A 13,413-nucleotide genomic window follows, 5' to 3' on the forward strand; every position below is an offset into this window, starting at 1 on the left:
TCAAGCAATTTTAAGTTTTATTATTAATTTTATCGGACAGATTTAACAGGAACACAAAAGCATAACACACCAAACAAGACAATAACAAAACTCTGCTCAGATGTTAGGATTCCCAGTGGAACAATATTGGAGAGAGGTCAAAAGAGTTGAAGTTAAATAGCACTCAGCACTAAGTTTATGTAGAAGATCCCAAAACAAAGGGCAATATTATGGTTTTATCAAAACTTGCTACCAAAACCTCATGATCTTCTTTCTGAGAAAGACTGAGATATAAGACTTCTCAATAGTGACTCCAGTAGATAAAGTTTTCATCACTGCTGATTTATGTTCAAAATCCCCAAAGACATGTTCATTTATGTCTTTAAATGGTGCTTTTAAAATGCAATGCATTATGGATTGTGAGATACACAAATGTATGGTAAGTAAAAATTAGTTCATAAAGTGCCACAAGATAGCTGTTTTTTGCCATGACAGTAAAGAGCAATGACTTATAGATTTGGCTGATTGGGTTGGGTTTTTTAAAAAGAAACACAAGTGCCTCTTTGTAACATATCTTACACATAAATCTAACTTGGATGAGAGAAAGCTAGTAGTTAAAGTGATGAAGAATGCCTTTGGGGTTCATTGAGTGGCCAGCGAGCGGACTTCACAAAGCTGTGGGGATAAAATGAGAACTTTATTACTACTATGAATTGCAAGGGTACAAGTGAGACATGAATGTGATCGTCAAGTTTATTTGGGCACACAGGAATTTGGTGGGGAAATGGCATATAAATCTTAATTACAAGATAAGAGGAAAACTATTACACCAACAGAGGAAAGGATATGGATAATGCCATCTAGTATTAAAAAACTGCAGCTAAATCTCCAATAAAGGGTAAACAATCTAATGGAAGAAAGTCATTAACTGGTTGCTTTCAGAATGGGGACACTTTGAATTCCTGTATGACTTTCTTTTTATGATGTTCCCTGAGTATCTTTAAATATTAACTCGTCTTACAGTAAAGTGTTTGATTTGAGAATTCTGATCTGAAATTACTTCTTTGCCTATTTGTACAGTGATCCCCCGGTTATTGCGTCCCCGACCATTGCAAACAGGGTAATTTGCGATTTTTGAACCCGGAAGTCAAAACACCATCTGCGCATGCGTGCCCTTTTTTTCTATGGGCACGCATGCGTAGATGGCGCCGGGCAGATCAGCTGCTGGGCGGCTTCCCTGGGTCTTCCCCCTCTTGCTGGCGGGAGGGCGAAGCCCCCCCCAGCACCCGCTCGCCCGCCCTTCGCCCTTCGCCCGGGAGGTTCGCCAGGAGTCAGCGGAGAACGGCGTGCCTGTTTTAAAACGATCGGAGCCGGCTGGCTCCGATTGTTTTAAAACAGGCGCGCCGTTCTCCGCTGACTCCTGGCGAACTTCCCCGCTTTAGGAGTCAGCGGAGAACGGCGCGCCTGTTTTAAAACGATCGGAGCCGGCCTGGGGGATCGGAGCTGGCCTGGGGGGATCAGAGCCGGCCTGGGGGGGCTTTCCCTTTCAGGGCGGTTGAGCGGCGGGCGCGGCAGCAGCGAGAAGTTTGCGTGGGCGGCGGGGAAACCCCAATCTTCGGCTCCTCGCTGCTGGGAAGTAAAAACACCATCTGCGCATGCGCAGATGGTGTTTTTACTTCCGCAGCGCTACTTCGCGAAAACCCGCTCGTTGCGGGGGGTCCTGGAACGGAACCCTCGCAATGATCGGGGGATCACTGTATTAACCTTTTTCATTTCTTAGAGATTCTTGCATTCGTGCACAAACTTCTCCGTACTGAAGGAGTGGGTCCAGCAGTCACACGGGTTGCTCCTGTCCAATCCGTTGGAACTGAGCCTAGTATTAAAAAAGACTGCTGGATCCGCCCCTTCCCCAGAATTCGCTCAGTTCGCATATCCTGCGGTTGTATTGTGAATGCTCGTTCAACATTCTAACACCTTCCCTTCGATCTTTCCTTCAAAAAGTAGTAAGATTTATTGTCTTTATTTAATTACTTGCACTAATTGCGCCAGCCGTTTAAAAGAAAAAAGAAAAAAACGCGGCTTGGCTTTATTTCCTTGGGAGAAGTTGCGGTTTCGTTTTCCCCCGGCGGTTTTGCCGGTTACGATTCCTGCGGCCGCTTGTGGATTCTTCTAATCCCTTGGCCTGGAGGTCCTAGTGCAAGTATTTATCCATTTAAATATTGATTATTTATTGTATATAAATATTTAAGGGCTTATAAAATACCTCCTGCGGAGTGAGACGCCTTCTAGTCTCCTGGACTTAGTCGATCGCTTTTCCCTTAAGAAATTCTCAGCAGCGATCTTTTCGGCGCGAAGGCCTTCGCGCCCTTTTTTTAAAAATCTAGGCCTCTCGTGTTGGCCTTCTGCCAGCCGCGTAGGCCTCAGTCCACCGCGTGGATCCGGGAGCGGGCCTTGGGGGTCCCAGGCTAAATTCTCCACCGGCTAAGCCTCCAACCAGAGTGCCTTGGTTTACTTAATTACAAAGTTTAGGGAGGCTGGCCCCGCTGGATTTGGGGGCACGAACTCTGGGTTTGCCCAGATTGTCCTCACGTTTCAGCAGCTTCGAGGCCTCGAAGCAGGATCCATTCCTCTTGGGAAGTCCTTGAAATCTTCTCCTTATAATTCAGTTATTGGCTCAGCCTTGTCTTCTGTTAATTGTCAGACTATGGCTACTTTTCCCAAGAGAGGCACAACTAAAGGTCCCAAAGAGGTTAGGCCTACTGGTAATTCTACTGAAGTTCCCCAGGCCTCTTCCTCCTCTTCCTCAGGCTCCCATTCCTTAGCCAAGCCCACCAGGGCTGAGAAGAGAAGGGACCCAGCCCTACAAAAAATACATGATAAATCAGCCAAATTTTTTAAGGTGCAGGCCCAAGTGCATATCAATCCAACCCCCCCGGAGGCCTCTAACCTGCCTCTTTCTGGGGTTCCTGTGCTATCCCTGGATGAGCCAAACCTAAATCCACCCCAACCTAACCTATGGGGTTTAGGTCCAGAGGAGCCAGATATTACCGAGGATTCCTCCCAGCCAGAACCTGCTCAGGCCCTCAGGGATCCTCCGGCTTTTCCGGCTGATATTTCTTCCTTGCCTCCGGAGTTTCAGTCTATCTTGACTATTCTGACTAACACCATTGACGCTAAACTCTCATCTTTCAATGTGCCTTCTCTATCTCATCCCCGCTCCTCCCGTCCCGTGAGTTCTTCTCCTTCCTACAGAGCCCCAGCCATGGAGGTCTCTGACTCCTCTCAGGAAGAGGATGAGGATGGGGACGCAGAAGAGGATGATGACCCATTTCAGCGTCTGTCGGAAGATGAGGAATCTCAGATCAAGATTCCAGCCCCAGCTGCTATCTTTCCTTCGCAGCTTTTCAAATCTCTCCTGTTTAAAGCTAGAGTATCCACGGGGCTAGCCGGGCAAGAAAAACAGGCTACTTCTTCCTCAGACCCTCCGGAGGAAAATCTTCCTTTTTCATGGAAGAACAGGAAGACAATGAGGTAATACCTATGCCCAAGTTGTTTAAGGACGCTTTGCTTAAACAGTGGGACCACCCAACCGTTGGCCTTACTCCCACTCCCAAGGACAAGAAACTCTACAAGCTCTTCTCCTCCTATGAGGAACTCCTAACATGTCCCAAGCCAGATGAACCAGTGAAGACACTCCACTCGACTTCTGCCATACCGGGCGAAGCAAAGGAGGTCCTCCGGCCAGAGGACAAACGACTTGAGCAAATGCTCAAAAGGAGTCTCCTTGCAGACTCATGGGCCATTAAGAGTGCTGCAGCGGCATCCTTCTTTTCCAGAGCTGTGCTCTTGTGGCTTCGTCAGCTCCAACCACACCTGCCGCCAGATGACTTACGGGGTCAACAGGATTTCAACAATATCTTCGCAGCTCCCCGATATGTAGCAGATGCTTCCCTCCAATCTTCCAGATTTGCAGCCAGGTCAGTAGCAGCCTCCACAACGGCCAGAAGACTTCTATGGCTCCGCCCTTGGCAGGCGGGAGTAAGACAGAAGTGGCAGTTAGCCAGGGGTCCGCTGAAAAGTAACCTCCTCTTCGGAGACCTTCTGGACCCTCTCCTTACGGAGACCACAGACAAGAAAAAGGTCTTCGGACCTACCACCAAGAAGGCCCCTAAACCGCAGCCTTTTCGGCGCACAGGGCGTCAACAGGATCAGGGCTTCGCATTTCAAAGGACTCCAGGTCAGTATTTCCCTCGGTTTCGATCCCAATCTAGAACCACCAGGGGCGGAGGTTCCCATTATCAGAGAGGATCCTCTTCTACCAGGGCTTCCAAAAGAGCCAGATGGTAAGTTTTCCTCCTTTCCCTTAGGCGGTCGCCTAGCCTGGTTCTCTTCCGACTGGCACCGTTCTTGTAAGGACCCCTGGGTCATTGACACTGTGGAAAGGGGCCTAAGGTCAGAGTTCATTTCACCTCCTCCTAACCGTTTTTATTTCTTGTCCTTCTCCCAGTTCCACTCCATCTCGTATCCGAATGGAGGAGGCTATTTCTCATTGTTGACTATTAGAGCTTTCAACCGGTCCCCTCTCTCCAGAGAGGTTTAGGCTTCTATTCCATCCTCTTCATGGTCCCTAAGACCTCTGGAGGCTGGAGAGCCACCTTAGATCTAAAGAATTTGAACCGGTTCATAAAATATAGGAAATTCAAAATGCATTCCTTATCTTCCATTTTAGCAGCTCTACATCAGGGAGACTTTATGGGGTCTCTGGATCTCTCGGAGGCCTACCTCCATATTCCCATTGCCAAGGTCCATAGGAATTTTCTGCGCTTTGCCCTTCAAGGCAGGCTTTTTCAGTATAGGGCTATGCCATTTGGGCTCTCCTCAGCTCCCAGAGTCTTCACTAAACTCTTGGGATCCTTGGCAGCTCATATCCGGGCCTCTCCCATTCATATTTTATGTTATTTAGATGACATTTTAATTCATGGAAATTCCAGATCTGGTGGGGCTGCAGACCTCTGTTTTACCATGTCGGTTCTACAGAATCATGGTTCTCCATAAATCTTAAAAAGAGCCACCTTGATCCATCCACTTCCATTCTGCATCTGGGAACTATCATTAATTCCGAGATATCCCAGGTTTTCCTCTCCACTGAGAGAAAACGCAGCTTTTTGGATCTCATTACTCGCATCCTGCCCCAGCAATCTACCTCCATTGCCACCCTATCTTCCCTTTGGGTAAAATGGTGTCAGGTATTGGTATTGTTCCCTGGGTCCGTCTTCACGCCAGGGAACTACAGTGGCTCCCATTACCCTTCCAGAGATCGGGCCACAGCAACTCGAATCGTCGCATCACCATCCCACCGACGGTTCGCAGATCCCTCAAGTGGTGGACTTCTCCAGCCCTAGACAAGGGATCTCCCTCCCGGTGCCCCGACCAGTTTGTAGTCACCACAGATGCCAGCCTCTCGGGCTGGGGAGCCCACGCCCAGGGTCTTTTAGCTCAGGGCACATGGGCACCGGAGGAGGCTTCCAGGCCCATCAATTGGCTAGAATTAAGAGCCGTGTCTCTAGCTCTAAAACAATTCCACTCTCACATCTCCAACCAACATGTGCTGATTCTCACCGACAATATAGTCACCAAAGGCCATATTTGCAGACAGGGAGGCACAAGATCCAAGGCCCTCATGAGGGAGGCCCGAAGTTAGGCCTTTGGGCAGTGAAAACTCTCCAGTCGCTTCTAGCCGACCACATCTCGGGGAGCCTCAATGTCCAAGCGGACTGGCTCTCGCGAGTGACCTTAGATCCAGGCGAGTGGAATCTCCATCAGTCACTGTTCCACCAGATCTGCCTCAGGTTCGGCCATCCAGTGTTGGATCTATTTGCGACCAAAGCCAATGCCCAGCTCCCTCGCTTCAGCTCCAGGTTCCCGTCCCCGGGAGCAGAGGCTATCAATGCTCTCAGGAGCCCTTGGCCTCCAGGTCTATTGTATGCCTCCCCTCCAATTCCAATTCTGCCAGACGTGATCAACAAAATCCTCCTGGAGAAGGCCCGAGTAATTCTGATTGCCCCTCACTGGCCTCGCAGGCCCTGGTTCGCGGACCTCCAACAACTGTCCGTCCAGGACCCCTGGCGACTCACCGTTTCGGAGGATAAGTTGCGACAGGGGGCCTCCTTCCACCCGGACCCAGAGTGGTTCCACCTCACCGCCTGGCTATTATCCAGAGGGACTTAGACCTGCGAGGGTATGACCCGGACACAGTGGAAATCATCCTGAAGTCTAGAAGAGGGTCTACCAACCGGATCTACGACCATACTTGGTCCAAATTCCATCAGTGGTGCTCGCAGGGGGGTTTTTCAGCACCATCCGCCGACACCTGGCCGCCACTTCTTCCGTCTTGGCGGGGCCTCGCAGGCAGCCCTCCGCTCTTTTCCAGAAATCCAAGAATTTCTAAGAGGAGTGGCCATCCTCAGGCCTTCTAAAATCCACAGATATCCTACCTGGGGCTTGCCACGGGTTCTCCACTCTCTTACTCAGGCACCTTACGAACCCTGAATTCTGCGTTCCTCAGGTACCTATCCTTTAAGGTAGCATTCCTGGTGGCGATTACATCCGCCCGACGCATATCTGAGTTGGCAGCCCTTTCTATCACACAGGACCTTTGCCAGGTTTCACCAGGATAAAGTGGTTCTGCGACTGGACCACACCTTTCTACCAAAGGTTAGTTCCATGTTTCACAGATCTCAGGATATCATATTACCTTCCTTCTGTCTCCAACGAGAGCATCCCCTGGCAACTAGATGGCACACTCTGGATCTCACTAGAGCGCTAAAGGTTTATATCCAACGCACAAGATCCATCCGGAGATCTGAAGCACTCTTCATAGCCTACCATCCCAGATCCTTGGGATCCAGAGTGTCTCCTACAGTAATAGGTCGTTGGATCAGAGGGACCATCTCTAAGGCCTACGAGACAGCTCCCCTTTCCATTCCAAGGAATATTACAGCGCATTCCACCAGAAGTGCTGCCACATCTGCCACTTGGGCGACTCAGGCTCCGTTGGAAGAAGTCTGCAAAGCAGCCACTTGGGCCTCGCCAAATTTCTTCATAAGGCACTACAAAATCGATTCGTACGCATCAGCGGACGCTGCCTTCGGCAGAAGAGTACTCCAATCCGTTATCTCTCACGATAGCAATGTACTCCCACCCTAGGGACCTATCTCTTGGGTATGTCCCATGTGACTGCTGGACCCACTCCTTCAGTACGGAGAATAGGCGTTGATTGCTTACCTGAACGCCTCTTCTCGTACGGTGAGTGGGTACAGCAGTCACTTCCCTCCCTATGTGTGGTCTTCTTTACCTTCTATTCTATTTTCTTATAACACATGAGAGTTGAACATTAAAGAGCTTCACTACTGAGCCTAGTCTATGGATTCGCGAATTCTGGGGAAGGGGCGGATCCAGCAGTCTTTTTTAATACTAGGCTCAGTTCGAACGGATTGGACAGGAGCAACCCGTGTGACTGCTGTACCCACTCACCGTACGAGAAGAGGCGTTCAGGTAAGCAATCAACGCCTATTTTCAGGCTATGAGAATTAAAATGGGTCACACAAGCACTGATCAAAATGAGGTCTTACTAAAAAATAAATCAGTATGAAATATTGAATATTTCACAAAGTGAAAGTGAAAGTGAAATAATTTCACTAAATGAAATAATTTCAGAAAAAATTATTGGAAGCTACATCTTACAAACACACTTACAAAAAATTGAACCTTATTTCCAGTTAGGCTATGCATCTCAATGTAAAAGGCACAACAGTTTTTTAAAGAAACAAATTATATCCGTCAAGCCAGACAAGGCTACATTAGAAGTTTAATTGTTCTGTTACTATATAAAGCAGCTGCTCTGCATCAAAATGATGGCATATCTTTCCCAACTCTAGGAGATTTTACTTGCTGATTGAGACAGACCTGGATGTTTGATTGTTAACCTGACCTTTCAGGTGTAATGGGCTGTAAAAGTAACCTTGAGGAACAAGAGGAAGAGCTGAAACCAAAACAATAGTCAAAAATAGGAAATTTGTGTCCAAGACAGAAATGTACTTTGACAAAGTAACTCAGATAAGGCTGTCCCTAGTTTTTTTAAAGGGAGAGAGGGAGGAACCACATTAACACCTAAAAGATTTTGTTATTGTAACTTATAGTAAAATAATATTAGCATTCATAACTTTGCTTCCCTAATACGATCTATCTTAAAGGGCTGACAACCCATCACTGTCATAGGGACCATCTACCTTGCTCCTAGTCGTCATCTTCTCCATCTCTTCCAGCATTATAGATTTCTCAAGGGATCCTGGGGGGATTTATCATCATTAATGACAGATCTCATACAAAAGGCATATAGACATTCTGACATGGCGGTTTGTGTGTCATAATTGCACTTCATAATTAAAGTCATTTCATAAACACACCACACAATTTTTCAAAGTCTATTCACTTGATTTTCATAATAACAACTGCAAACATACTTTGCAGGACAGAGCATCTGAGCAACTTGAATCCCATCTCAACCATAGATCCAACTTCTTTATATCTACAAGTGAATCTATGGATCAATACCAATGCTGAATACATATGTGTATGGTTGACACCTGGTAACAAGAAAAGCATTAGTGGCAGAACATGAAGTGCTTTCCTGATATCCACTTTGTACAATAATCAGTTCTAAAAATAACAAACCCTAGCACTGGCAGTTTAACAGAGAGAAATGACAGCCGAAATATCAAAAGATCTCACTTTATTGTCACTTTCTAAGTACCATCAGCAATTTAAAACATTCTGCGCAAATGGTAAGAAAACAGGTTACTGGGTAATTTGAAATGACAGGGAAGTCCTATAGGTTACTTCCCATATATTTTCTTTTGATAACTAATCGTATTGATGCCTGAGGTGTCAACTGAAGTCCCCAGGCTATATCCAGCCCTCCTGGGTTTCTTTATGTGACCATTGTACCCTAGTTCATTCCTCACCTTTCTACTCTTACCATGGCCACAAAATTAATGCTCCAACAGAGCAAAAGATTGCTACAATGCTTTGTCCTTTCTTGTTAAATGTACACTGGGGCTTGAAGGTGGAAGCACAAGTATATTACAGTGTAGTGTGGGTATGTTTCATATTTCACCTAAAATGTCCATTCATACCAGACATGCTAACTTTATTTTGTTGTTATTTTTACTTTTGTTTATTCACTTTTTTAGTACATTCATCTGCTATTTTTTTGTATATTTGTTTTATTGGGTTCTCAGGGTGGTATACATGGGGTCAGGTTGCACAAGGCAGTCAGCTGATAGGAGAGAAGAGCACTCCATTTCTACTAATTGCCGTGTATTTATTTATATACAATACACAATATCTTAATCCAGTTTTCCACAAGCCTCTGTAAACAAAATTTTAATCCCAAAATTGGATTAAGATATTGTGTATTGTATATTTTACATGTTGTGAGCTGTCCCGAGTCCTCGGAGAGAGGTGGCATAGAAATCCAATTAATAAATAATAAATAAATAAATAAATAAAACATTAAGAACACTAGCTGATCAGATTATGAAGCCAAATACCCCATTTCACTGGCCATTATTTTGGGAGATTTAAACAAGGCAAACTTAAGGAAAGACCTACCTAAATACTTTCAGCATATCAATTGTTTCACTAGAGGCAAGAATACTTTAGACCAGCGGTCTCCAACTGGTGGTCTGTGGACCACTGATGGTCCACGAGAAAATTTTGGTGGTCCACAGAAAACTTATTTGCATTTTTTTGTACTGTGCTAAATCAGGGGTCCTCAAACTATGGCCCCCGGGTCAGATACATGTAATGAATGCTTGTGTTGCTGCAGAGAGTCTCCCTCTTTGGGGTCTTTTCATGTGGTTTGGAGAGGGGCAGAAATTCCGACTTGGGATCTGCTTCAGCTTCCTGGTACAGGGCTTTGGCCAAAGGCTGGAGGGAAGTACCACTGGTGGCAAAGAGCCAGAGAGTCTTGTTCTAGGACTGCAACATGGTCTGGAACTGGCTGACCATCTCAGCCCAGTGTGCCTGGCCTTACATTACCATAGGTCTTCCCTCTGCTTGGAAAGCCTATGCTCATAGTCCTCAGTGAGGTGCTTCTGCTGAGTCTCCTTCTCGTTCAAATCCAATTTGAACAGAGCCAGCTGTTTTGCCAACTCTTTCTCATGGTGGCTGCTTAGCTCAAACAACTGCTTGTTGTGGCCCTAAGGAGCCTGGGCGGAGAAGCGAGAAGTGGCTAAGAGAGGAGAGGTGAGTAGAAGCCAGCGAGGCACCCGATGTGAGTGACATCGAGTTGGCCAACAACAGACAAGCTTCCTACAACTGACCCCCGTATCATTGCATTCACAACCCCTAGTAATAACAGAAAAGGAAATGCAAGACCTATTTCACAGACAAAAGCCAGGAAAAGCTCCAGAGCCAGACAAATAACTCCTTGTTTAAAAGTATGTGCTGACCAATTGGCCCCCATCTTCACTCGAATCTTCAATAAATCACTACAGATGTGCTATGTTCCTTCTTGCTTCAAATGCTCTACTATCACGCCAGTGCTGAAGAAGCCCATCATCAAAGAACTGAATGACTACAGACCAGTTGCTCTAACATCTGTAGTTATGAAAACCTTTGAAAGGCTAGTACTGCCCCACTTGAAAACCATCGTGGATGCACTGTTAGAACCCCTGCAATTTGCATACCAAGCAAATAGACCAACAGATGATGCTGTTAATATGGCTCTGCACTACATCCTACAACATCTTGAATCTCCAATGACCTATGCAAGGGTCCTCCTTGTAGACTTTAGTTCCGCATTCAATACCATCATTCCAGACACTCTTCTAACTAAGCTGAACCAGTTAGCGGTACCTGGACATACTTGTAAGTGGATCATAAGCTTCCTAACAAACAAGAAGCAGCAGGTGAAGCTAAGCAGAATCATATCAGATGCCTGTACAATTAGCAGAGGGGGCCTTCAAGGCTGTGTGCTCTCTCCATTTCTCTTCTCTCTCTATGCCAATGACTGGGGGTTCTTGCCTTCCTAAATACTCTAGCCAGGAGAAGGTTGTGCAAGCCACCTCAATGACAAGAGATGAAGGGTAATACTCAGGACACAAGAGTGACACTTGAGAATATGAAGGGCAATGCCAGGATCCATCACAATGCCTTCCGGACAAATAAGATGTCCCCAAAACCCGATGGTCATCTGATAAAACTGATATTTTTCCAACTTGCCATAAAGGTGACTTTCTCTCAGATGTTGCAGGACTTGATGGAGATGCTGAATGTGACTCGTGCGCGATGGGGAGTAGATTGGGATGTCATAAAGGCAAACCAAAATAAATTGGTCCAATAGATCTCAGAAGATGTCATTCATGAAGTGTTGGAAGACAGCCGGAGCATTCATGAGTCCAAAGGGCATGAATATTTATTTATTTATTTATTAGATTTGTATGCCGCCCCTCTCCGCAGACTCGGGGTGGCTAACAGCAGTAAAAAAGACAAATATCACAAATCTAATATAAAAAGTAATTTTAAAAACCCCAATTTAAGAGACTAATCATACAAACAGACATACCATGCATAAATTTTATAAGCCTAGGGGGAAGGGAATATTTCAATTCCCCCATGCCTGACAACAGAGGTGGGTTTTAAGGAGCTTACGAAAGGCTAGGAGGGTGGGGGCAACTCTGATATCTTGGGGGAGTTGGTTCCAAAGGGTCGGGGCCACCACAGAGAAGGCTCTTCCCCTGGGTCCCGCCAAACGACATTGTTTAGTTGACGGGACCCGGAGAAGGCCAACTCTGTGGGACCTAACTGGTCACTGGGATTCGTGCGGCAGAAGACGGTCCCGGAGATATTCTGGTCCGATGCCCTGAAGGGCTTTATAGGTCATAACCAACACTTTGAATTGTGACCGGAAACCGATCGGAGTGTTGGTGTGATATGGGCATATTTATGAAAGCTCAAAATGGCTGTACTGTACTGTAATGTACTGTGCTGTACTGAGTCCCAAACGCTGTCTTCCACTCATCTCTCTCTCGCATGCGCACTAGGTTGAAGGCGCACCACAGATCCAGCTCCATGACCAGCTGAGCCAGACGTGGACCACCCACAACAGTTTTGTTTGTGAAACTAGCATTTTTTTCTAACAAAATGCATTAAGTTGCTGAAAGCTTCATTGCAAGATATCAAATCTTTGTAGACAAGAATACAAGTCCACCTTATATGGATGATTCAAGCAGGGCACAGGTGATGAAGGAAAGTTGGAATGAAGTAGCAAGTATGTCAAAAAATGGAACAAAATGTAGGAAGGGCTGGAGAGAAAAAACCAACACTGAAGGACAAATTGGCTGACTGGGAAAAAAGAGAGAAAATGGCTGAGAAACCTATCAGAAGAGATAGATAATTCACAGCCATTTCTCCAGGGAGTCTTGGTAAAGGTTAAGGCATGAAACTTTTTTTACCTTGAAAGAGATTTTGTTTTTAATCCTTTAGGCAAGAGAAATGTCCAGGAATCTTGTTTGGGGCAAGAGTCACTTCACATTGTATTAATGTGAAGAAAGTTATCTCCCAAAAAAGACTCCTCTGAGGACTTTCTCATTTATAGAAGTTCAGTGGTGGCAAAAATCTTCTCAGGGAAGCCCCCAACACTGCCTCTGATAGATTTATCTAGGCAGATTTTATTAAAAAAACCTGCATCCTTTAAATTCTTTGAAGTGCAATGTTTAACCTCTGCTGACATTTGCTCTGCTTGAATGCCTGGCTTTTGCCTGCACAATTGTGCAGCACATACTTTTCATGCAGAAATTTACAGCTATCCTTGGGAGAGAGGGCAAGATTCCTTTCCATGAATTCTGTAGAATTGCTGCTAACAATATTGGGTTAAATAAACCAGTGATCAGATTCAGTGGAAAGCAATTGTAAATGTTCCCAACTATTTTAACCTGCTCCCTTTTTAAAAATCATCTCTGAAAATTTATTTCTTAAGGGGCCCTTGGAAAATACAAGTACCAAGAATAAAATATAAAACATGCAATTGATTTGAAAGAGTAGGTGAAATATAATTCCAAACATTAAAGCTATAAATATAATTACTTATTTATTTTATTTATTTAATTTGTATGCCGCCCCTCTCCGGGGCGGCTCACAACAGTAATAGAAAAAACAATGTAGAATACAAATCTAATAATTAAAACTAAAAACCCATAATTAAAAAAAACATGCACACAACATACCATACATAAACAATATAGGCCTGGGGAAGTTATATCAGTTCACCCATGCCTGACAACAGAGGTGGGTTTTAAGGAGTTTCCGAAAGGCAAGGAGGGTGGGGGCAGTTCTAATCTCAGGGGGGAGCTGGTTCCAGAGGGCTGGGGC

The 13,413-nt window shown here is 45.5% G+C and overlaps 1 long non-coding RNA gene across 1 annotated transcript in view; it reads right to left on the reverse strand.

Moving 5' to 3' along the window:
• The window catches only part of LOC139159906 (uncharacterized), an 84,856-nt gene continuing 71,443 nt past the window's right edge, over window positions 1–13,413 (reverse strand). The window contains exons 2-3 of the long non-coding RNA XR_011557863.1: window positions 8,268–8,326; window positions 1–654 (exon numbers count right to left, since the gene is read on the reverse strand). This is a non-coding gene — a long non-coding RNA (uncharacterized lncRNA). The remainder of the gene's footprint in view (window positions 655–8,267; window positions 8,327–13,413) is intronic.

The sequence above is a fragment of the Erythrolamprus reginae genome, chromosome 1 (assembly GCF_031021105.1).
Source record: "Erythrolamprus reginae isolate rEryReg1 chromosome 1, rEryReg1.hap1, whole genome shotgun sequence".
NCBI lineage: Eukaryota > Metazoa > Chordata > Lepidosauria > Squamata > Dipsadidae > Erythrolamprus > Erythrolamprus reginae.